Source organism: Athene cunicularia, assembly GCF_003259725.1.
Source record: "Athene cunicularia isolate RWA chromosome 11 unlocalized genomic scaffold, athCun1 chr11_part1, whole genome shotgun sequence".
NCBI classification, from domain to species: domain Eukaryota; kingdom Metazoa; phylum Chordata; class Aves; order Strigiformes; family Strigidae; genus Athene; species Athene cunicularia.
In genome coordinates this window covers 13,716,804-13,742,034 of record NW_020799113.1, presented here as the reverse complement: position 1 = coordinate 13,742,034, position 25,231 = coordinate 13,716,804, and the positions used below count along the sequence as shown (strand labels likewise).

Here is a 25,231-nt window from a genome sequence, read left to right as displayed (position 1 = left end):
TTTTTTCCCACAGCTGAAGGTGTGTGTATATGCTGGATTTCTGACTCAGTCAGTGAAACTATCCATTTTTATGATTGCTTTGTTTACAAGTGTACAGAGTACAAAGGCTTTTCCTTTAGTTTTATCTCAGGGTAAAATAGCTAATCTGTTTTGACATGCTATCTAAATGACACTCAAACTAGTATACGGACTAACTCATCCATAAGTCATTTCTTTTATACACATGTACTGCTGTGTCCAAGAAAAAGAGTTATATTGGCTGCAAGAGTTTGAATAATAATGGTCATTAATATGGCGAATTGAGGGTCACCACATTCATCCCACATATCAAATCCCCTTTCAATGAGATCAGTTCCATCAGCTGTCAGATTCCATTAAATATATCCCCCAGACCTACTGACCAGCTGACAGTAGAGAAACTCAAAACCATACACCCACTATTAGCATTATAAAATGTGAAATCAGCTGGAAGGAATGATAGAACTGAAAACAAAATAGATGAAAATCTATAATGCCCCTGTGTCTTCCTAAACAGAAACCCCGAAGAGTTAAAATGCCCCCATAAAACATGGAGGTAAAAACAAAGGTTGTCACATTGTTTTCTTCATAACCTATAATGATTCTTTTACCTTTTGTTAATGCAAGATTTGCATAAATGTTTCATGAGGTTAATACAATGCATAAACTGAGCAGTTTATTAAGCAACATCTGTGCTGTTTTCTCAGATAATGCAGTGTTGTTTCCAAGTCACTGAAATATAACCTATCATAAGGTTTTGGTTGTTAAAATACTTGTTTTGCAAGGGCTGTGATCACATCTGACATTTTTAGCAGATGCCACAGTAATACAAAAGAATTCCTTAATACCACAATATGTGTTAGCAAAGCACCCAGCAAGAAGTGGATAGTATTCCACTGAGCTGGTATCGTTTAGTATAATGCATAAGACATGAGAATGTCTTGTTGTGTGTCATCTTTCATATAAAAATACCCTGCTTCAAAACTTGTACAACTGCCCATGATACATCTTTCAAGTGAGATCTTGTCATTGTTGATAGTTTTTGACTTTGCCATTAAGTCACTTTATAGTATTTTTTAAAAATTAAGAGTGTGGAAAAAATTTGCACCGCCACAATTTTATCTTGATACTGGTGCCATATGGGAGTCTTTAAGGAAAAAAAAAAAAAAAAAAAGTTATGAGACCAATAATTTTTAATGAAACTTGGCTTAGCTCTTGAAGCAGGTCATGCAGATAAAAAGTAGGCGCATGAATTCTGTAGCCATATTCTTTCTTTTTTCCTGGCAAGGATTAAAGAAATGTAGTTTCAATTAAATCAAAGCGTAATGGAGATATGTTTTATATTATTGATTCTGCAAGCAATAATTTGGGCATTTTCTTTTTCTGCCATGTGTTTGATTTACTCTTCACCAAGAAGGATGGAAATTCTGCTCTTTAAAAATTTGCATTTGTATCTGCCTTCCCTCATGAAGCCCTCACTTTTTGGTTATTAACTTGAAATAATTTAATGTTTTTGTTGCAAGATACCCTCAAAATCAGAGTATGCAGGCCCTTATGATGTATGGATGTTTTACCTTTGGCTTAAAGGTTTTAAGATTACACTTGAGGTAGGAAAATAGTATTTTTGGAAATTTTTAGTGAAATGTTTGCAGCAATTACTTTGCCCTTTATAAAACTGACACTGGAGCTTACGCTTCTCTGTCCATGCAAAATGGCTATTGACCAGCGAGGTAGTAGAAGAACCTCTGACAAGCAGTCTCTGTGAGAGTAATTATGTTGATCAAGTATCTCAGCTAAATTCCAGGTTGGGTGAGAATAGTCCAGAACCTGAAAGGCTTCTTGTGTTTCCATTTGAGTAGATATGTTTATTTTCTGATCTATCTTGGACAGTGTTAGTTTGCTTTTGAACAGTTGCCAGATCCTGCAACATGGAGGAGAGAAAGTTTCTCTGCCGTTGGAGTGCAGTTGCCTCAGCTGGGAAGCATACCAAGGTGCATAAAACCTTAGCAAGTCAGAAAAAAATTGTGCAACTTTCTATGGCAAAACTCCTGTTGAAGACTTTGGCTCAGTAGCAGAAAGTAAAATGCTGTATCCAAATGAAACAAGGGAAATTTAGGTAGTCATAATGACACAATTATCCCATTAGAATTTGGCTAGAATACTATAGTTAACACATAGTTAGTTTCAGTGTGAACTTAGGATGCACAAGGAATACAAGATCAGACCCTATATAATGAAGGGATCATTTACACACATTATCCCCACAATGAAATGCTGTCACCCCTTGGCGGAAAACACAGCTGCTTTTTAAAAGCTGCTCTACTGTAATAAGTGTGTAACTAGAGCTGGTTGAAAAACATGAAAATGATTTTATGAAACATTTTGAACTTTCATAGTTGTTTCCATTTTTAGGTTCACAATAGAGTATCTTTCATATTTGAGACTATTTTGTTCATTATTGTAGATTATTTTGAATTTTAAAAGATCTTTTCATAGTAGGGATTTTCAAAAGCATGTTTCAGTGAACTAAAATATTATGATTTTAAAATTAAACTTTGCAGGATATTTTTATTTTTAAAAAAGATGTGTTGCTAGTATATAATTTTACAGTTTAGGGAAAAAATAAAAAATAAAAAAGAAAAAGAGAGAAAGTAACTTGACCAAAACTTCAGATAAAAGTGTTGTTTTGATTTTGTGTTTGACCTTCAGAAATCATTAGGGATTTCTTATATCCAAGGACCAAACAGCCATTAGTATCGATATAATGTGTAGAAGTCAAAGTCACCAGCAGTCCCCTTGGTGGTTTAAATGAGAAGATCTGTTCAAGTCTGGATATAGGAGTCAGAAAGTAGACTTATAGAAAGAAGAACACAGGAAAATAAGGTGACCAATATTGGTCAACCAGACAAAAAATTGGTTTTCTCTCACATGCAGAAATCATAACATCTCATTCCTGTAGAAAGCAGCGCATCTTACTTTTGTTTTCCAGTTAGTTATAAGCAATGCATTATGAAGCATGCAGGTCATGCAGATAAAAAGGTTTCACATTTAGAATAGACGTGATTTTCCAACCTCCTTTTTTTTTTTTTTTTTTTTTTTTTTTTTTTTTTGTACTATCTATGTCAATAAATGCTATGCCTCAGTTATGATGGCATTACCTATGCAGGTGACCATTGTAACTGCTCTGTTCAGATATTGACATGATTCTACCACTTGGAGCACCGTTTGCCAGGAGTCTGTCCCTCTGGGCACGAGGGACGTGTTGGGAGGGAATATTTCGGTTGCCATCAAATACGTGGACATCACTCTTGGCTTTGCTTGGAAACTCTATTCCATTATAATGACTTTTTTAGGCTAGTGGGACAATACTTTTGATAACTGGCCTCCTTACACTGGACTTCTGTTCTACTTACTTGGCATATAGCATTTTTATTTTGGCCAAGTGGTTGTTACACTAGACCTAATGAACAGGTCTACAAATTCATCACAGCAGAAGAAAGGTGCTCCTGCTCTGTCCCTCCGCTGCTACTTCTGCCACTTGTTCCTGCTGCTCATTTGAAATAATTTGCTTCATCAACCTGGCAAAACCAGTTCCCCACCTAAAGGAGGTTATAGTGTTCTGATGCCTCCCAAGTCGTACTGGCTAACAGAAAATACAGATGAGTGGCAATAAGGGAAGGCGTGTGGAGGTAGAGGACCTACTCCCAGAAGAAGCAGACAAATTAGTTCAGCTCAATGTGAAACTGTTTCTTAAACTCTTTGGGATTATTTGGTTTAGGTTTGGTGATAAACTGTAGAAGCTTACTTCTTGGTTTTTCATTCTTTTTGTAATCAGACTTTTTTATTTCTTTGTATAGAGCAATACTTCTGCGAAGTGTTTCTCTAACACATCTAGCATTTGATACAATCACGTCTGTATCATGTTGAAATGTATTTGTTGTTTCTTACAGGGTTTATTTTCTGTCAGTTGATCTACATGATTAGATAAATGCCAGTGCTGGAAGAAACAAAGGAATAGCCATGTATGACCAGGAGAAGGGATGAATTAGAAATGACTGGGACTTTTGCAGTATGTGTTTAGATAAACTGCAAGGTTTTCTATGTGAGTGAACTTTGTTTCATGCATTACTTCCAGGATCAAATCCTAGAGTAGCAAGTTGTGGGATCATCTTTATTTTTTGTATTTTATTTGAAGTTTGAAGACAATGAAAGAAATGGTAAAGTTTTTTTTACACACCTCAGAAGAATATGGTGGTGTGGGTTTTTTGTGTTTTGTGGGTTTTTTTCAGCTGCAAAGATCTGGTGAAAGAAACTAGACTTTGTATTAGACATTATGAATAGGATATTAACAAGTCCTGAGCACTGCCCTAGCCCTGCCCTAACTAAAATGAATATGAGCTTTGACTTTGATTTCACTCAGAGTATGCTTAACACATTAGCAGCCCTAACTTCTAACATTCTCCGGCAAAAACTGGAGCCTGAAAACAGTTGGGGTTAATGGTTAGATGGCTCTACATTATAGAGTCCTGTTTATAAAATAAACTGAAGGCTTTTTACAAAAGTGGAAACCTTTTGAGAGTATTCCTCATTAACATTGCCTAATTACAGCTCTTTGATCTTTAATTCCCCTGGCCTTCTTGCCTCCTCTTCTCACTCCATTAATGGATGCTCTGGCCCTTGTTTTCCAAGAGAGGATGAGCCTGTTTCAAATACTCAGAACTGGCTGTAGAACAGCCATCTGTTGCAAACACGTACACCAAGACTCTATTGAAGTCACTGCATTTTTAGATTGATTTCTGTGGGCTTCAGGCCATACTTTCTGCAACAGACTCTGATGCAGCCCTTAGTGTGTATGTGTACCAGCAGTAACGCACTAATGGACACATGCAATCATATGTGTAGAAGTGTTCCTGGGCTTTTACTTCATTAGTTAATCAACACTATTGTCAAAAGAAATAGTTTACGCTTTTACTTTAAATGTGTTTCTAATGCAGAAAACATTTGCATTCTGGCATTTTCATAAGATCAGGAACAAACCAGAAAATGCTGTGGCATTTATGTATGACAGATAAAAAGTTATTCTTGGTTCATCTTTAAGCTGTAGAGAACCACCTACAAAGAGAGAGCCAGGCATTTCCATAAATAAATCCCATGATAACAGATGACTGTAAAAGCACTGCTAGCCTCATACAACCATGGTTTATACTCTTAAGCATTGTATTACCTTTCTTTCTCTCTCTGGACGAGGGAACTAAAAAATTGAAGGAGTTGTTGATGCATCTTCTTAAACTTGGGCCAAAGTCTAGTCAAAATTAACGGGAAGCTTTTCAGTAGATTCAACGGGCTTTGGTCAGACTCTGTACCTCAGTTAAACCCCAGTTGTGAAACACTGTCTTACTGAAACATGGTGATTGCCTGAAAGAATCCTTTTAAAAGTAATTCTTTTGTGTAGTTTATGTCCGTTTCTGCTCATCCCACTCTTAAATCTATTCAACATTCCAGAGGAAGCCTTCTAATCCAGTTTGAGGAAACACTTCAATTTGCATCAAGGGTCACATATGAAGATTAGAGGAAATAATGTGACCTGCCTACTTACAATTTATGAACACTTCAGCTAAACTACATTTCTGGATTTTAAAGGAAATTCTGCAATATAATAATTGTATCTATTCATGCTATTTGTAATTTCCAAGTGGTAAATCATCATCTGTAAGAAATGCTCTCAATCAAGGGAGAAAAAGGCATATAATTATGTCATTTATAATGAATTCTAAAGGAAACAAAGACTTTAAGAGGAAAAACTCTGGAGAAAACCAAGGAAGAAAATCCACCCAATAATACCAGTTGTTCTTAAGAAGTTACATGGCTGGTGAAAAATTTGCATTTATTATATGAAACTCAACATCAAAAAATTCAGCAAGGGAACTGTCAAAACTCTGGAGTTTAAGCAAACAAGACCTGACTTTTATTAGATAAATTACATACTCTCCTTCTTTTGTAAGCATCAATAATATCAACTTTTTGACAAATAGCTATCTCCTGGGTGCGAGTTCTGAGGATTGCTGCTAATCTTCATCTTTTGAAGCATCCAAAGGATTAAAGGCATATGTCAATAACAGTGGCCTATGACCTTTATGTGGAAGGTACCACTGTCTCTTTGTACTAGTGAAGTCTGTGATGTGAGATGATATGTATAAATGCTTAGAAACCATTGAAGAACCCTTGCTGTGCAGAAATCTGTAGAGTCAGGAAAGATGCTTTCATACTGTAAGGCTCTTGAACAGCATATATTGTCTGGCAGAATTGGGCTTAATCCATTTACATTTAATGACAACTTTAACAAATAGCACTGACTGAACAAACATATATCCTTAAAATAAAGTAAATAGTAAGAGAAAAAAAACAAATAAAATAAGCTTTTCTGCTGGCATTTCTGTCTGCTGTCTAGATTTACTGCAGATAGAATTAATTTTAGTGCAAACAACTTCTGTGCAAGCACTAATTGCTCTTTATTCTCATATTGTAGATATTTATTAGGTCTGGTTCTTCTTTTATGCTAGTATAAATCAGTAACTCAGTTGAAGACAATGTGGTTACATCATCATAAAACTGGTAAGGGCATAGCTTACTGGATGAGTGAGTACCTAGTAATAATAACAGCAGTAATAGAAATGAAGGAGTGGAAACTCAGAGGTTAGATTTTCTGTCTGCTGTGGATGTTAAATACCTCACTTTCTCTAGTCATGGTGTGCAGGGTGTTATCAGGGCAGAAAGTCGAAAATCCCTTGGAGGTTGTCAGATGGACCTGTATATTTGTATATGATAGTGAAATTAAGTCTTAAAATCTCACTTTGTACTTCTGCTGCTAACATTGATTTCAAAGGCACACATAGCTCAGATAAAGAGTAAAGATGTAACTCTGCCTTCCCGTAGTCCCTGGGACATTGGCAAGAACCTACTCAAAGTAGTATAAACACATTTGAGATTTGCTGTCCCTGAGAAAAGGGATTGAGTCATTCGTGTAAAGGAAAAAGAGAAAGTGAAGAAAGGGATGCATATGAGGTTGTAAACTGGTGAAGCCTGGTGCCAGTGGATTTGAAAACTGTTGCTGAATAGGGCTCCCTCCCCTCGGATTCTGACTTGGTTAACAGCATCAGTAGCAAGCCTAGTTTTGCAGGGTTCAAACACAGGCAAAACAGGTCATTGCACTGCAGTTATTTTACTGTCCCTTGTTAGTTTGCTGCTTTAGCAGTGGCCTGATTTGCCTGTTGCCTATGGCCAAACATTATCTATGGTGTTAGGATTTTTCTCTGTATGTGTGGTAGCAAAGCATTATAAAAATATCTCTGGAAAGAATTTAAAAGAATGTAAAGATAATTTTGGAGTCCTCGAGCTAACAGAACTCCAGAATACTTGTTTCTTAGCAGTCCTGACACTGCAGGTACTTTCCTGTCATTTTGTTTTCACCATTAGGCTGATTTGGTTTAGGTGCAGTTGTTTTTTCTGGGTAATTCAACATCATTCAGAATGGAAAATCACACTAACAGAAGGGAGGGGGGAAGCCACTTACCTAGATTGATCCTATGCACTTCCAGTGTCTGTCTTACCAATGAATGCAAATTCTTCTGGCCATTGTGCAAGTCTGAGTGACAGGAAAATGCTATCATTGCTGATGTTGTGGCTGCTGTTTTCCTGATGTTGTTGTAGTCTAGCCTATCAGAATAATTAATCCTGAAAAATAGCATAGTGTCAGTGTTGGCTGGTGTCCTGAGAAAACAATTCAGACTGTCGAAGAAAGTCTGGTCCATCCTCATATCCCATAGAACGTAATTAAAAGTCGAAGCAGAGCCACCATAAGGAAATAAGCACAACTAGAATGAAGGGGTAGCTGTTCAGGTGACTGACGGTACTCTCAGTCCTACCATAGCTCTGCTTCCTGCAGAGTTAGAGATGTGCTTTGCGCAACACTTACAGTGGTTATGTATCTGAGATTTGATGATTTTTTTTCCTTCTTTTCAACTGCTAAGTGTCATTAAAAGGAATGAAAATGTATTAAACAGAAACATAATGTTGCTCTTTGAGATAAAAGGGGAGGGAGCTTATGCAGCTGTGTCTGGAAGAGGGCAGAATTTAAGAAAGATCTTAATTGCTGGGGAGTGGAGAGGGAAGAGATTAAGAAAGTATAACCTTGACCAGAGACTGAAGACTTTATATAGATACATGCAAAAAGTGAAGTGAGGTCTGTGTGGCTGGAGCTTCACAAGCCATCTTCTGAGTTCTGCCCTCAGTGATGTTACACAGTTTCTATTTGGTGGAACAGGTTGAGCGTTGGATTGTTTTCTTCTCCTTTTCACAGGTGTCCTGGTTGCCTCTCCTCTGATAGTTGACAGAAAGGTTTGACCATTCCAGAGAGTGATCCGTCTAATTTTAAGATGCTTATACCTCTTCATGGTGTAGTCAGGGGCCTTTGCAGCTGTCTCGCAACTTTTGGACAGCTGATAGATCTGTTTCACTTGGTGGCAGGTAGTGACTCATAGAAGTCTTAAATCCTCTTTTTACATATCTATGTATCATTATCATTTGCAGGATGTCACTGGAGTGGTTGCTGTCCAAGCACACCATCTGTGCAGTACAGGTGGAACACAGTGTGCTCTGCTGTCTGTCATCTTGGCACTTGCTCCAGTGGAATAGAAAGTCAGTTCAAGGCTACAACTCTGCTATCATATAATATAACCAAAGGCAGCAGAGGACTATCTAGCTAACTGAGAAATGTCTTTTCCTTTGGGAGAATAAATTTTCCATTAGAACTAAGTGTAAGTGTAGAATTAGAGACACAAAAAGCAGAGCTTCACAGAAAATTAAAAACAATTATTTTCAGAAATTTTTGAGAGACTGTTGGCCATCATAGTGAAGGACATATGTATCAGTGAAGATAAATGGTGATTATAATTCGGTATCAAGTGTTCATAGACATTCTCTTATACTAGTTCATCTGCCATTAGATAGATTCTGAGATGATTTTCTGTTAAGTTAAATGGATCCATAAATACCTAAGCCATGTGTTCTAGCTGCCTGCATAGTACCTTCAACTCATAAATGAAGAATGTGGAAGGTCAGTAATGTGACATTAAATGAGTGTGTCACAAACACAGTTGGTGTCTGACAGTAAGTAAGTGCCTCAGTAAGAGAGATCACAATTAGTGAGAACGTGAATTTTTTTGCAACGGAGAACTGCCAGAGGACAGCTTCTTCTCTTTCTATGGAATAACAGAGGTGGACTTCCCAAAGCATCCGGCTGATGTCTTCATCTCCTGAAAATACAGCCTTAAAAAGCTTTGGGCCAGATAAGTACAACTGTGTGTGTGTTTGTTGTTGAACTATCTGTAGCGTATGCCAAGTGCCAGGGAGTTTTAACTTATGGATTGCATTACAGGCACAAACGTCACTAAATAATATTAAGAGACTATCAGGGAACACTTGCCAGCTTATTGTAATGGTTAAAGAGGGGTTGTGTGATTTACAGTTTATAGGGTGTGGCTTGCTGCTTCCCACTGGTCACCTTCACTGATTGCTCACTGCAAGCCTGTGGGAAGGTATGATCCATACAGGCAGCCTGAAGGAGGTTCTCCTAAACACAGAGTTCTGGACCAAGTTATCACTTCCTTTTCTCACTCTTTCCAGTTTTCATTCTTTCCAATAATCTCTATAAGTCTTGTAATGACAGATATTATTGAGAGAAAGTTTGATTCACCAAGCAATTTTTACTACTTTTTTTGGTCTGTACCCTTCATATAGATGAAAACAGTTGTACCTTCCACAGTTGTTACTTGCCAAGCATTTGGTATTGATGCTTTTAACAATTCCACCAAAACCTTTTCTTTGCTGGATTCCCTTCATTTTATGTATAGTCATACAGTAATATTCCAGCTTTCAAGAGTTAAGACTCAGAATTTAGTTCTGGGCAGTTAAGGACATAGTCTTAGCAGTTTTCATGGTTTGAGCCCAGAGGGTAACTGGACACCAGACAGTCACTTGCTCACCCCTTTCCCCTGAGGGATGGGAAGGAGAAAATAAAGCAAAAGTCTCAAGAGATTGATGGAGATAAGGATGACTCAACCATTATGGTCGCAGACAAAAGACAGACTCTTTAGGGGAAGAAAAACCCATCAATTTAATTCAAACACTAACACCACCACCACGGAGAGTAGGGCAATGAGAAGTATTACTACATCTTAAAAAATGCCTTCCCCCCACCCCTCCCTTCTTCCTGGGCTCAGCTTTGATCCCAATACCTTCACATTCTGTCCCCAGTAGCGCAGTGGGTTATGGTCAGTCTGCTGCTCCTTCCTCCTCAGGGGGAACACTCCTTGCACTCTTCTTCTGCTCCAGCGTGATTCCTCTCTCACAGGAGACAGTCCTCCGTGAACTTTATCTGACATGAGTCCTTTCTCCAAGCTGCAACTCTTCTCAAGCTGCTCCAAAGCGGGTCCCTCCAGTGTGTCACAGTCCTCCCAGTGACAAACTGCTCCAGCACATGGGTTTCCCTCAGTCCCGGCCTTCTTTGGGCACAGCCACTTGCTCCAGTGTGGGGTCCTCCACGGGCTGCAGGTCGGCATCTGCTCTGATGGTCACCTCCATGGGTGGGGGGCAGCCCTGCCATCTCACTACGGGATACAAGGGAGTCTTTGCTCCAGCACACCTCCCCCCTTCTCCTTTCTTCCACTGACCTCAGTGTTCACACAAGTGTTCTCCTCACAACTCCAACTCCTCCTCCCAGGTTCCCCTTCTTAAATAGGTTATCACAGAGGTGCAACTACTTGGCTTGGCCTTGGCAAGAGGCAGGTCTGATTTGGAGCCGCATGAGCTTTGAGAAGCTTCTCACAGGGGCCACCTCTGTAGCTCTCTCCTCCACTCCCAAAAACCCCACCACACACACAAACCCAAACAGCAGTAAAAGGAGACCTTGGTCTCCAGTGCTGCATGTTGTCTATTCACTGTTTAAAATTGTAGTAGAATTAAATACCCCCATATTCTGGAAAAGCTCGTTAAGTTACTCCTCTAGATTATTAATTCTTTGTCTCTCCCATTTTGTGACTAATACTACTTTTCCACAAACAGTGACAGCTTTTATGTATTCAGGACTATTACCCATTAACTCAATCCTTCCCTTATTTTCTTAGATACATCTTCTAGCTCAAAAGTTCGTGTAGTAGATCCTACTGGAGGATCTATAGTGTTACCAGGTAAATATATCAGCAGCTTGGAGGTACTAGATTATCAAGGTCCTTGTGTGATATATTTGTGTGCATCTGCTTCATTCTTTGTGCTTTTTAGCACAGCTGGAGTTAGTCACTGGACTATATAATCCTTTAGTCTAAATCAACGTGGACATTGTATGTTCTTACACTCTTAATATGCTCCTCAAACAAATATGCTAGAAACAAGTGTTGAAAATAATAAAATACGCAGCATCCATCTTGAAAGACTTCATCATAAAAGAGCAGATGTAGCAGTTTAGAACCTAGACCCTGAGGGCAATGAGCCTTATGTCAATGACAAACTCATTTTGCCCCACCATGTCCCCTTGAGTCCCTTTTTGATGTTTCTTGCCCATAAGCTTGTCAGTAGCAGTTGGTGTCTGACCAGCTGTCTGGGTGCTGCTGTTGACCTGTTACTTTTTAGCTGGGCTGTGTCTGTGATTCTTTCTTGTATTCTCTGTTGGCCTGAAGCTTCTGGGCAATAGGGCCTTGTAATGCTATCTTTATGATTTTTATTGAGATCGAGTTTTAAATGTGTGTCTACAGCCCCTCACTGGATCCTTTCTTCCCAATTTATTCAAATGTGGGGGTTTTGTTTGTTTTTAAGGTCAGTCAGTCAGTTTTAAGTCAGGTAAACTTCTACAGCCTGTCTTAGAATATATTCTATTTTCATGTTTTCAGTATTTAGCTTTTGCAGTTCTAGTAAGCTTGGTCATTTCATATGATACTTCTGTTCTTTCCTGTTCTAGACATAGAGGAAAAAAAATTGTTACATATGTTATTACAAAGATGCTTCCCTAGAAGCCACAGGTGTTAGAGCAACGTATGTGGCTATCTGGAATTTAAGTAGCTTGATTACTGTTAGCGGGAAGGATGTAGCACTAGTGTACATGGGCTGTCGAGGATGGGTGCAGAGCTCCAGTGACATCATGCAACCATCCTCATCAGTGCTAACATGTTTTCATTGCTATCTATATCTGAAGTAAAACTAACTCAGATATATTTTGTTGCTGCCATCGCAGTTACAACACTGAACAAAACCAATTCTTTCTCCCTTACAGCTCTCACAATTCCTGATGTCGCACTTGTTAATACCACAGACCTAATTCTTTTGCAGCTTAGATGGTGAAATCTCTGTGGTTTGGTATAGTTACTTCTGATTACGGTTTTGTTTTGTATATTGTCCAGGAATCTTTCAGGTTATGTTGATTTTGATATTGAGAATATTTTTGGTAATTTAGGTAGTTTAAGTGAAATAGGGATTAAAAAAAAAATTCCCCTCTGTTCCAGGCCTGCCTTATTTTTGCTTTAGCTTTTCTCATTTTGTGCATCATGTTTCTGAACTGTATCTTACTGATTTTATAAGTGCTTAATTTCTGGTCAGGAATGATCTGCCCTATATCCTATAGTATGATATAGTAGGGTTTTTTCATACCTATGATAACTAGGTTAAGGAGAACGAAGTCTGACAGTTAAAAAATGGGGCCAGTAAAACAGTTTAGAACAAACTGAGACCTACTGTAAGTCAGCCAGTATTGACTAACTTGGGATGAAATCCTGCTTGGTCAGGCTGTATCTGAATTTAGCCGTCACTCCTTTCTAAAAACATACTCATTATAGCTTTTGTAATTGCTTAGTTGTTGACTGGGAAGTCTTAGAGACTTTGGAAAGACTTCATGCTGGCTTTGAATTTACTGTATTTCTACCTTCGTATTCCCTCCAATGGAATGGAGAATATTACCAGGCTTTGCCAAATTATTTTTTTTATGTAATAGTCTTTCTAGAATAAGATTTACTTGAATTTTTTCAAAAATTTCTGCAGTTTTTGAGATGATTCATTTGATAGACTCTCCCTTTTTCTTAGGCAGATATATGTTTGTAGTGCAGTCTTTTCCTAAGGTGTGCTGTTTTCATGATTTTCGTAAAAAGACAAATGTGCTAGAATGAATGAATGAATACTTGCTTTCCTGGATGCCCAGTGGCTGAGGCTGTTTTCTAAAGAAAACTGAGAAGTCTAAAAACAAGTTAAAGCTGTGTTGCCATCTTTTTCTTTTTTTTTTTTTTTTCACATACTAAACTTTTTCCAAGGCTAGGATATGTTTTGTGTATGAGGACCTGTTTCAACATTTATCACAAGCAAACCACTCCGCTATTCCAAACATGATATATTTCACTTTAGTACTGCTGACTTCAGCTTACTAATTGCCTGACAGCATTTTCTTTGTTAAGCTTTAACTGTGATCATCACACTTTTGTTGTACTGACAGTAGAAATATTCAGTAACAGACGACCTAAATACATCATAAGCACAACTGTACTAATCTTTCATAATGGGTGTGCTTTTGGAATTATATGGAACACGTGCATATAATCATTGTCAGGAGCTACATGCATTCAAGTCTCCAAAAGCATCAACTGAAAGCATTATCTGACAAAGCATTCTGATTCTCAATGTGCATGACTTACAACAACAAAAAACCAAAACTAAAACAAAAAAAAAAAAAAACAACCCCAAAACAAACAAAAAAAGCGCCCAGACCCATAAAGATGCAGGTTTTTATTTTATAGCCAATTGAAGCTGCTTATTAAATCAGAATCAGCAGGATGGACATATCATCACCTGCATACAGTCTGGATCAAACTAGTCAGTTCCTTTTGTGATGATATGAGCCCACAGGAATCCACAAGCACTCTTTCTGCTGAATTGACTAATGTTTCTTGTTTTTTAGAAAAAAGACAAACTGCATACATCATGTATGCTTGAAGAGATAGTGTCCGGAGAGATCTAATTTTGCACAAAAAAGAATTCTGTAGCTTTGGTTGAACAAAGACTGATTTGCTGCCGCTATCGTTTTCTAACTGTTTGAAAGAGAAGGTTCAGTCTCCTAGCATGTAAGCAAAGGTGTTGGAACTCAAAATCCGGTGCTACGTGTCTGCTTCTACCACCAGCTTTGTTTGAACTCACTTGGCAAGTCTTTGCTTCTTCATGTTTTAAACTCAGCTTAATAAAACTTCATTTGTGAAGGCTGCCATAAACTTCTGTACATCAGTGAGAAAGCCTACATTATGAACCATGATGCAATACTGAAGTTTTGGAGTCCCGTAACAGTTGTGTTCTGTAAGAGCAGATAGCAGTGAAGAAGTTAGTCAGACCTTCCTGGCAGAGCGGGTTAGCTCACCTGCTGCTCTGCACTCTGGTGCCTACACAGCTGCTAAGCAAACATCTGTGAAGCAGTGAAAGGCATCTCTGTGATTCTCTGTATTCAGCAGCTCTAGGACCTGAGAGTGTCAGAACAAGATATAAAAACGTCAAATATTTTCAATACACATTCATTCATTAATTTCTCTTACTGACAGTAAGACCGCTAGAAGTCTTTCAAGTAGCATCTCAAGTTGGATTACATAAGCAACGCTCATTACATATCAGGGCTTTTAAAATGTGGCACTTGTCATATTCAGGCATTCAGACAGGGATTTTCAGAAGCACCACTGTGAGTTAGGATTTGCCGTTAAATTAGTCAATTTTTAATATCTCGTTCAGTTAGCTTACAGTGTCATCCTTGTATATGACTTAATGGTCTCTCAGAAATAGATATGCTCAAGGTAAGATCTGTTAACTCTTGCTGTTTACTAAAAATATTTCCAAAGGAAGCACCTCTGTGCTCACAGGTGTACTGTGTATACTAAGGGTAAAAGGGCTTTGGAGACGATTCTTTTCTGAAATACTAGAGGAGCCGCTAAGTGAACACCTCCCCCTGCCCTTTTTTTTTTTTTTTTTTTTTTTTTTTGCCAACAGAGTGGAAGAGTGGATAGAAATAGTAACTCAGTTCTGTGATGACATTTTTTTCTAGAATCTTTATTTTTATAAGGCCCCAACAACATTTTACATATAATATTCAGTGTGGTGTGTGATAAAGATTTCAAACATCAGACAGTGAGTTTCATCTAAATGAGTACTAAAGGAACAAAGGAAAAATAAGAAGGTTCATTAAAGCTCACAGAAATGAGCAGACTGAAATTCAGCTCACAGTCAAAAATGAGCAGACTGAAATTCAAGAAATGGGATGAATTTGCAATAAGGTAAATAGTTTTTCATATATGGCATCATAATATTTATATCTACAAATTGAACTACTTTTAAAGTGAAGATGTTTAGAACCCTGATACAAAAATGAGAGCTACATTTGCATTGTAATGGACGCAAAATGAGCAATGATTCTCAGTAAGTTACCTGTTTTCAGAAAGTCTTTAGATACACATTTACACTTTTGATCTGCCTGTAGGTGTCTTATTTGCTGTCAGTTTATTAGCTGAACTGATGAATGACAGTTCTTTTTGTAAGCATTTATGCATGTAACAACTCTAGTTGTGGATTTGTGCACACATTTCCTTCTACAGTCATCCTTGAGAATAAGTCTTTGCAAGTGAATGCGGCTGCGTCTCTAAATCAGTTATCTTCTGAAATAAAGTAGCTATAGATTTGAAAAGTCATGATATTCCAGACTGATTTGAAAGACAAATCAGGGGCTGCTTAGGTTGAGATTTTTAAATTTCTGTTGTGTTTCTAGTTGATTCTTAGCATTTTATTTCATATATGCAATATTTTAATTACTTGAATTCTAACTACAGTTATGTGAAGAATTAGGAATAACATTTGGGTTTGTAGGTACTGTCATTCACTTTACTTCTGCTATTTATGGGCAGAAAATATACAGGTGTGAATGTTTGCAGAGTTAATACCAAATTCATGGAAGAGAAAAAAGAGTCTCCACATTTATGTTGATGCAGAGGAAAAGAATAGTAATTTACCTTAATATTTTTGAAAGATTTGTTATCGAGTGATACTTCTGACTGTCAGTTAATTTAAAATGCTGGTACATTTTTTACTATTTGTAATTTACAGTGATTACTTTTCTTAGTTGATATCCAACGGAAAGCTTTCTTCTGTTTTTTTATATGCACTAATCATTTCATAAGAAAATGAATAATGAATTAATTTTAAAAATAGGACCAGCAGTAAATTTTTGAAATTTACAGCTAGGCGACTTCACACTGAAATGGAAGTTTGTGGTGATTTTTGTGCAGTACATCATTATGGCATTGCTCCTCTTGCTAAGCTTACAGGGCATATTTCAGTCTGTATGACTTTGAAGTATGTGTTCTCTTAAGGCTTAACAATGTCAAGCTTCATAACACAAGAGCTAGTTTGCTTACTTCCTACTTTAAATTGCTCGTAATTTGAAACATGCAAACATTTCCACTTTATCAAGCAAGGCTACTAAACATATTATTGCTGCAACCTGCATGTTTTATAGCCTCTGTATATTTAGAAAGCTGTGCTTTATTAAAATAAACTGTAAAGAGGCTTAACTCATTATGGAATCTGATAGTGTCTCAAATGAAATATCTTCAATTTATTATAGGGATTTAGGAACCTTTGAAGAAAGGATATAATAGTGTTGCTGCAGAAATAGGATGTTAACTATTTTTTTGGGCCTCTGATGTTTGTAGCTGGATGTACAATTTATCATGGGATAGATCCGTCTACAGTTAGCCTGAAAAATCATTATTATGTTTCGTGAGATCTTCAAAGCTTCAAATGTTTTCATTCTGCATTCGAGCAGAAATCCTTTAAAATATTTTCACAAAATAGGTTTCTATAATATCACTTAATTTTAAATTTAAGTATTAGGTAGAATGCTCACTTTTCACTTTCATTATTTTATCTCCCTGATAAGAGAGTCCATCCTGGAAGCAATGAATAAAATGTGGAACTCTTGACTCCACAAAATGTGCAACTTTTGCAAAGACATATTTGATTGAATATGCAGGCAGATTCTAGTTCTCCCTTTAAACAGAGAAATGATACTTTAGCTGTTGACTTGTTGACATTCATATTTTGTGAAAATTGTTTATTCACTTTTGGGCCCAAGACAGCTATTGATTAGAGAGGATGATTCCAAAGGGGAGAAATGCTTTTCTTTTTCACAAGGCTAATTCATGGTCTTTATGTTGTCTCCTTAGATGTTGGTCGGCTTTTAACATCTGAATGAATAAAATTTCCAAAGTTATTAATTATTTAAGCTTTTGCAGGACTGAACTTTGATCGTGCAAGGAAAAGTACATAGAGGTGAAATATTTCTAGCCACTACTGCAACTTACCGATATAAGGGCAGGGATAATAAGCTACCTGTGACAGGAATTATCTTTTGTTTTTCCTGAAAAAGGCCTCCTGAGTGTCGTATAAGCTGTAGTATTCAATGATCTGAAATAATGAAACAATTCTGAATGCTGTAATAGAGCTGTGAGGCAATGTACTGTAATTCGTAACAGATAAGGACCTTTTCAAGATAAAGTTAGATACTACTTACGTGTATTTCTGACAGTCTGGAGATTCAGTCTGTGTACAGTTTGTGAATTCTGGTTGAGATCCCATAATTCACAAAGATTAGGACATTGTCACAATGGTGTATGTGCTCTGTATGTCAGTGACGTTTTTCAGGGCTGTTTCTATGCCAAGCATTAAATATTGTTGCTGAATTTTGATAGCTCTTGGTTATGTAGGAGCATCTTAAAATATCCCATTTAAAAAAATAAAAAAAGCTTTCTTTTCCTTCACAATAGGAAACTTGACTTTACCAACCAGAAGATTTTCAGCAGGAGAAAAAATAGCTCAGGTCTTAATGCTTTGCCAAATCCTCAAAACTGTTGAGTTTAAGTAGGAGCAGAATTGAAAGGACTTACAAAGGTGTAACGAGTTATGAAAGGAACTGGAGCACATCTTTCCATCAGGAATGTTTTTCCTATTCTTTAGCCTTCTGTTGCAGCTGATGGTATAGAAGCAAGAGCACTTGTGAGATTCTGAGGTTGCGTACGTATGTGCTATTTTGTTTAGATCAACGTATTTTTTGTGCTAGCCAGGGTAAAAAAAAAGTGACTGGCTTTTAGAATTGCTGCAAAATGCCTGGTTGTTTTAAATACTGTATGTCCTAGCAGATATAAATTGTAAATCCAGCATGCTGACAAAGTCGAAGCTCTGGAAAAGGGGTGGGGATAGAAAAGAGCCCTGTTTTGCTCTCATGTGTCTATGGGATCTGGACTGCCCCATCCTGTCTGTGAAGAAATGGAAAGCCTGTTGCAAGAAAAGCTTTGTCCAGAGCCAAAGCTGCTGCACAGTCATACCGAAGAAGGTTCAAATCTATGAGTGCTGTGTGAAAGAACATAAGCAGCAGCCTAGCAATATGACGAGACCTAACAAAGGGGAAGAAACTGTCAAAATCGTTGTCTTAAATGAAATTGTATAAGGGTGGCAATTTTAGGGACTGGAAAGTATTGGGTAGTTCTTCTTCCACTAGTCTTTTACTTGGTACAAAATGGAATAGCTGTGAGGAATAGAGATAGCATTAGATGTGTTGAAAAGGAGTGTATGAAATATGTAGCTGATACTTGGATTTGCTGCTGTTGACCTTTTACTCACATACTTCACATAAATAGACCAGAAAGGCTAATCTTGTGCCAAGAAAGTCGAATGAAATATATATTCACAAACAGGTTTGAAGTAGTGTTTATTAGTGAAATACACACATTTTCATGAGGTTCTTGGCTATTGTTTTAAACTGGATATTTCTGATTTCCTTTCCAACCACACAATTCTCATTCCTTGTCAACGTTGGACAAATCTCAGTAAATTAAGCATCCTGAAGATAAGGAAGCTGCAGGTGTGAGTCCATTTTCTAGCGGGCATACTACAACGTTCACCTGTACAGCTACCAGTAATTGACTTATATGATTGTTACAGTCCTGTTTTAAACCACTCTTATCTGCAATTTTTAGGGCAGTTTTAGTAGTAACCTTCATTTCTACAACTTTGTTGCCAATAGCTTTTTAATGATTAAGCAATACCTTTAAAGCAGATACCAAAACTGCAGTCGAGAACATGCTACACGTTGTTCATTTTCAGGTGTGCTTTTCCTCTCCCTTAAATTATTGGAATCATCAGCAAATCAAATTAAAGGAAGGTGAAAACTGTTATAAGACCATTTAGGCCACCTTCAAAGAAGATGCTGACAAAATGTCTAAAATTTGTTCTTATGCATTTATGTCCGATTTAAGTGAGCTTCAGTGAACCACACATTCAAGAAGACATGGAGATATGATTTTAAATTTTTTTTTTCTTTTTTTTTGGTTATTCGATGAGCTTAAGAATCTAGGACAAAATCTCCAGAGGTATTGCTGAAGCCACTATGCTTCAAATTCAGGTACCTTGTTCCATAAGCAAAATCTACAATGCTGAATTAAACAGAGAGAATAAAGTGCCTTATTCTTACTCCGTCTACAGCTGTGACCAAACTGAGACACTGAATTCCAAACAAGTAGCACAAGCACCTGAATCCATAACTCTTCTCTTCCAGATGAATCACTGGGCTGGAGAATGCTGTTTGTCATTTAATCCTTTCTCTGTTCCTGTGAATCATCCTCCTCTCCACTGGCTCAGTGTACCTTCTTAGGTCTTCGCAGCCTGTGGGTACATGATTAGTAAACTCTTGGAAGAAAATAAACTTTTTTGGATTCTCTCAGATTAAGAAAGGTTTTGAGCATGTGTTCATTATCCTATGGAATAAAAACGGAGATGTCTTCCTCTTTGATCACACCTTTCTCCTGTGGATATACATTGGACATGTCCTGACAACACCTACCAGACTGGTGTGCTTTGGAAGCATTGGTTCTTGGGGGACATAAGACATCTGCTGCCTTGTTGATCATGTCATTTTAAACTGCTAGATAATCTCAAACTGCTTCCTTCTGCTGGTGAAAAGACTGTATTCAGCAAGTGCAAAACAGACTATTAAGCACTTGGTAAACTTTATTAAGTGACATATAAGCAATTACAGACTTCTGGCATCTATGTGGTCAGGAAGAAGTTTGAAGGATTGCTCTTGTGGGTGTAGAAGCTTAAAAAAGTCCTCTTAATCTCATTTTAGATGCTTAAATCCTTCTGCAGACCTGAACATTAGCCTCTCAAGTATATGAAATTCCGGTGCTTAAAAAGAGTACTCTGTAGATTATATTTTGTATTGTAGTTTATACTTGAACATACCCTAGTTCAGTTATCCACCAGAATTATTTTTAAAGCACCACTTTGTTGTGCTTTGAAGTGGCGATAAAGCCTTTTTTGACACTGTAGCTAAGAGGCATAATTGAGAAGTTATTCCAACTGAAATATACATGTAATGTTTCTTTGTTTTGTACTTGTTGCTCTTCGATAGCTGTTTTAATGAATGTCATATGCTAAGCAGTTAATTCTATAGTAATTTACACACTTTTGTCATAAATCAGCCAAAGTTCTGTACTGCTTTTTTTCTCCTCTGTTCTCAAACACTTACTACAATTTTCCTACTATTTTTCTTACAATACACAATGGGGTGCCTAACCTGAATTTTGGGCTTAATTTTGTAAAGGTAATTAAATAATTTCCATTAATTTAAAGAGAATCTTATACTTTCAGTGAATATCTGCCATCTAATCTGGAGCCCAGCAGCAGCTGCACTCTGCAATGTTTGTATGACGCTGGTTCTCAAGCACTGCCAGGTTTCACCCAGTGCATCGCCGTAATTGGGAAGGAATTGATTCTGGCCCTGCAAGGATTGCAGTTCTCATTCTGTCTGGAAAAGGCAGACTGATTGGAGTGATACTGGTGTAGCAAGAGGAAACTTTGGTAAAAGTGTTCTCCAAAACATGGAGCACCTGAGAGGTCACAGTGCTTGTCATGTGATGTGAGCAGTTCTGGAAAGATGTTCTAAACCTTCTGTAGAATAAAAAGAGCTTGGTTCATGGTGCTAAGGAAGTTTGGGTCAGTAGAAGAGGGAGTAAGTGACCATTGCTACACGTAGGGGAAAGAACTAGCCTTTTCTGTCCCTCTAGCTCCCATAGTATCACCTCCAACTCCAGATTCTTACCTGTAGCTGTCTCCATTTCCTTTCCTTTTTCTTGCCCTCCACTGGTTAATGCTGCATGCAATATCAGATTAATTTTCCCTCCAATAGATATCTTGCCAAATTAGGGATGACTCAATGTGCATTTATGATCTGCAAGAGATAATGTGTTCTCAATATTTTCTAGTACACCTGAATGTGGTCATCCATACTTCAATTGTGTGGTTTTGTTTGTTCAGCTCCTCTTGTTTAACTGTTAGTTTTCTGTTCACATGCATACTTTTATCAGTTTTCACATATGCTTCAGCTTTTGAGACCATGGTCATGAAGGGGTCAGAGAGGTGATTACAAGTTGTAAAATGACCTTACCAGTAACTCTTTAAGCATAAGTAATGTTCTGAAATTGCCTAAAGCAAAAACTGCCAATTCAGAGCTGATTGTAATGAATCAGGTTCTTCTATAAGAAATAATGTGATCAATTTCTCATTTCACTGAATAAATAAGCTGGAAGATAGGGAACTGTCTATGACCCTCTGTTAACCTTTTCCCTCATTATTCATATCAAACCTATGACATGCATGTAAGAAATCTCTGGTTCAATTTTAGCTAATTATTTGTTAGACGTGAAGGCTCTGTGAAGTGTTACTGATTGTACAAGTACCCAGGGACCTTATGACATCTAATGAAAATAATCCCAAAGAAGCTACTCAGGCCTGTATGCTTTTTGTCTGGCTATCATTATAACTAGAAATACTCTATTTCTAGGCAGTAAAACCTGTGTGTCTGTCAATGCTGCTTTTCTCAGATGCAAGATACTGTTAGTATTTATTATACCTCAATTATTGTTGCAATGAGGGCATCAGAGAAAAAAAATCGGGGTATGCATTGGAATAAATACTGAATTTGTGCATATACTTCATTAATACTTAGAAATTTAGTGTCTGAGGTTCTTTTTATGTAAAACATAATTTTAGTTAATTGGCTGGTTTTGTGGCTAGCTAGAAAAAGCCACAATGGTATGCTAGCATGTGTTGAATACAATTCATTTCACTTGAGATGTTTGATACGATTTATTGCTACTTTTTAAAGTCAACCTGATTTGCAGTGCAGTTCAGATCAGAACTGCAAATGAAGTGGTTGTGGAACAGTAAGGGCAACATTTTCAAAAATGCAGAACAGATTTAGAAATATAGGCATTTGTATAGAAATACAGAACTCAGTAGCTCAGGTACTGTGCTGCCCATGGGCATAGGGTTTTCAGAAATGGGACTAATGTCACCAATCTTGGTGTACAGGATTTCTGCATCATACTCCATGCACAAGCAAAAATTTTTCATCAAAATATCCTAAGAAATTCCTGATACCCATCTTGCAAGTGGGAAACAGAAACCTGGTGAGGTTAAACATATTGCTGCAGGATACATCAGAGATACATGAATGCTGGGAACCTTCTGACTTTAAAATATAAGACCATCATCTCCCTAGCTCAATGAACAAAATATACCTCAGGGATTGAGCAATGTTCATATCATAAAATAACTTTCAAGTTGTATTACCTCTGCCTAAAGAAGGCCCTAGAGACTGTATCTACCCAAGAAGCACATAATGGGAAGAAGGAAATCATCAAGGAAGTGGAGAATGAGAATAGAAAGTCTGAATAAAAAAAACCCAGGACTGAATTTTTGATGTTTAAAGCTGTAGAGCTATTGAATAATCAGAAAGTGTATTGTTTTTAAAGGACAGTAGAAGAATCGAAACTGGATCAATGTATTAAGATCTCACAGGAAAAAAAAAAATAGACTAACCCCAGAGATGAGAGATCTCTGCTTGCTGATGGAATAACTACCAGAAAAAAAAAATTTAAAATTAGCTGGCAAGACATGAACTGTTTCATTAACTATTTACAAATTTCTGTCTTTCTAGAAATCCAACATGTATTATAAAATGTGATGATGATATGATACAACTTTTACATGATTTCCAATATCCATAGTTATTACTAAAACTACCATTGATCTATTTTTAGAATTCTTAATGAACAACAATATCTTTACATTAAACTGAATTTAAAATGGGTATGACTCTCATGGAACTTACATTTTCTTTGTTGAGTCTAGATGATAATTTTGTCCATAGTTGATTGTTTGATTTATCAAAAACATGCATCCACTAATTTATTCAATCTATAGAAATTAAAAGCAAAGTGATGATGACTTTCAGATGGAAAATTATTGGATGAACAAAGGAAATGACATGACAATTACTAGCCAATAGTATCTCCAAAATCTGTGAATTTCTAATATTAACCAAGAACGAGAATAAATTACACATTAGGAAAATAATTGGGAAGAACAGGTTAGAAATAGGGTGTAAATGTTTTAGACTCTCATTATTTTTTTTAATAATAAAATCAATAAGCAAATCCATGGTAAACAGGACACAGTAAAGGGTTTCAGGTTGGAATTTCAAATTCCTCTTCAATGTCCTGTTCAAGTGAAAATGTCAGAGTTCAAGGATTGACAATTCAAACTCCCCTGGTAAAGATAGTGTTTTCATTTGAGATAGGATGGCTGCTGCTATCACATGGGTGGCCACAGGTCTTCCAAGCAGTAGAATAATAATCTAGTAGGAAAGTACCCTTGTACATTCTGTCATGGAAAAGACTTAATAGTATCTCCTCCCCCTTCACAATAATTAAAATTTGTGACTGTGTCTGGGCACAGAGATTTCAGTTCTCAAGACTATCATCTCACCAGCCTTTCTGTGTGATACTTACCTACATATGCTGACAGTCTGCCCTCTCTACAGCGTTTTTCTGCTTTCCTGTTCCTATTTTTCTCACATCCTTCTTATTCCACAGCACCAAATAAGGGGCATCATGCCAGCAAGAGAATTGATTCCCCCTTCCTTATGTCCTTTCATATCTGTTGAACATGATACATCCTGAAAGAGGCTGAAGGATGGATTTGTCTGCAGTCACTCTCTCAGGCCAGCAGATGCAAACTTCTGAAGGGAGCGGGGGGTGGGGTGGGGCGGGGGAGTTGAACATTGTCCACAGAAAGCTCTTTGGAGTCTTATCTATATGAAGGGATTAAATATGACTAATTATATTGCTGTCTGTGAAGCAGAGTGAAAGTCAAGTGAACCCTCTTAAGTAAGCTCGATGCCTCTACAGCATGTATTTTTAAAAGAAACTGGCAACAGTGATAGTAGGAATCTTTAGAGGTAACATCATAGATGATGCCCCTAATGCATGGAGTGATAGACTGCGTTTGATTCCAACTTTTCTCTAATTTTACACAGGTGTAAATAACTTGAAGCCTTGAGGCAGTGGAGATTCAGGCCAATGAAATTATACCCTTGAAGGAATTTTTATAGTTTAGCTAAGAAGCCCTCAGTACATGGGTTTATCAAAAAAGTGGTGGCAGACTCCTGGCTGCACCCAACGCCACCAGGCACAGTTAAAATGAAGTTAGTGAGAAGACAAATGAAGGCTGCTCTCTTTTCAGCTAAGTCGGTCCATGGTCTTCCTTGACCCTGGGGCTAGTGATTGCTGACTAGAATCTCAATGGCTATTTTCTAGTGACAATTTCAGTGTCTGAGCTCATTAATCAATTTCTATTCAGCAGAATCAGTTTGTGGAAAACTTGCAAAGGTTACTTAATCCAGAGGGAACATGTACTGTTAGACAGAAGAATTTTCAGCCCACAGTATTAAAACAAAATTTCCCAAATCTCTGTCTTGTATCACATTTTCCATGACCTTATCAATTACTGATAGAAAAGAACAAATCAAGCCTTTCACTACAACCAAATAATTCATGGTAATGTTAGGAAAATATAACCTCTGCCTGCTTTCCTTAAGAAAAGAAGTCTTTCTGTATCATTACATCACAAAAACTGTCACTTCTCTTAACCCCTTGGCTCCAGCATGAAACAGGAAATGACAGTGTTGAAATAGTCAAAAATGAATATGTGAGAGAGGCTTTTCTTTAACTCTATCCAGTAATATCAGTTATCATCC

The 25,231-nt window shown here is 37.3% G+C and overlaps 2 long non-coding RNA genes across 2 annotated transcripts in view; one reads left to right on the top strand and one right to left on the bottom strand.

Moving 5' to 3' along the window:
- Positions 1 to 25,231, top strand: part of LOC113484455 — a 117,794-nt gene that overhangs the window by 48,663 nt on the left and 43,900 nt on the right. The window lies entirely within an intron of this gene.
- Positions 13,360 to 24,206, bottom strand: LOC113484454. Its single transcript, XR_003399229.1, has 4 exons — positions 23,985 to 24,206; positions 21,233 to 21,361; positions 17,439 to 19,794; positions 13,360 to 14,392 (listed from the first exon to the last, which is right to left on the bottom strand). It is a non-coding gene; the product is annotated as an uncharacterized LOC113484454 (long non-coding RNA).